This window comes from Citrus clementina, unplaced genomic scaffold (assembly GCF_000493195.1).
Source record: "Citrus clementina cultivar Clemenules unplaced genomic scaffold, Citrus_clementina_v1.0 scaffold_3, whole genome shotgun sequence".
In the NCBI taxonomy this organism is placed as follows: domain Eukaryota; kingdom Viridiplantae; phylum Streptophyta; class Magnoliopsida; order Sapindales; family Rutaceae; genus Citrus; species Citrus x clementina.
The window spans coordinates 22,082,928-22,084,062 of NW_006262339.1; the positions used below are offsets into that span (position 1 = coordinate 22,082,928).

General features: G+C 28.9%; 1 protein-coding gene across 1 annotated transcript in view; it reads right to left on the reverse strand.

Moving 5' to 3' along the window:
* Positions 1-912, reverse strand: part of LOC18048542 (TMV resistance protein N) — a 5,466-nt gene extending 4,554 nt beyond the window's left edge. The window contains exon 1 of the mRNA XM_024187132.1: positions 823-912. The gene's annotated coding sequence lies outside the window, so the exon portion shown is untranslated. The remainder of the gene's footprint in view (positions 1-822) is intronic.
* Positions 913-1,135: the final 223 nt, after the last annotated feature.

The following is a 1,135-nucleotide window of genomic DNA, read 5'->3' on the forward strand; positions in this document are numbered from 1 at the left end:
AAATTAAAAAATAATAATAAATTATAATTTCTTCCACCAATATCAATAATTAAATAAGATTTAATATTATATCAACAAAATATGTTCAACTTATGTTTAATAAACTCCTATTAATTTTCACAATTATCCGTAATTGTTGTGGGATTTACTTTTATCGTGTTTAGAACAAAAGAAAAATTAAATTTCTTTATCATAGAAATATGCAAAATCCATACACTGAAAAAAAAAAAAAGGTATGCGAAACTGTAATTACAATTTAGAAGCTTCCAGTAAGAATTGATTCAACTTATAAAATCTGTGTTGTTTATAATTAATATATATACACCCTGATCAACAAATATGGTAAAATATTATTTATCGAGATCTAAATTAAAAAAATCTACAAACCTAAAGATTCATCGAGACTTACGAGATTCAAGGAGATAAAATTATTAATGATTAGTGTTAAAAAAGAGAAAATAGAGAGAAAGAGAAAAATAATGTAATATAATTACTACGATAATTTCTTTTAACATGAAATTATCGAACAACAAATTAATAATCTTCTTCTTAACTAAACAAACTAATTAAAAGCCTCTCATTTACTTCCAAAATATAATTAAAAAAGTTTGTCAAATGCTGATTGGAGAGTGTGTTTGCCGACCTTTACTGAAGCAAATCTTAATTAGAGCCTCAAAGAGAAGCAAATTAAAGGGTTGAGACAAGACAAATTAAATTACCATTCAAAGCTTTCTTTCAATTTTATTTATTTCCTGTTCTAAACATCCAGGATGTGCAAATTAATTCTGAGGATAAAAGAGAAATGTATAAAATAAAACTTACGGCTTTGAGTGTGTTGAACGAAGCCACCTAATTGATCTGCTCAACTCCAATGAAGTGTTTTGATTCAAAGGAAAGAAGGTTAATCAGGCAAATATGCAATTTCCAGCTCCCCAGATTTATTTGTACGTATTCTAAAAGTAAGTCTTGGTCATCTCAGAAAGTGGGTGGGAAAAAGCAAAAAAGGCCAAAGGAATCTTTTTGACTACTTCATATACGTCTTGTGGGGTGGTTTTTTGTTTTTTGTTTTTGTTTTGGTTTGGGGAGATAGGGGGGGGGTTCTCCGGGGAATAAACCGGGTGTATTTCGCATGCCG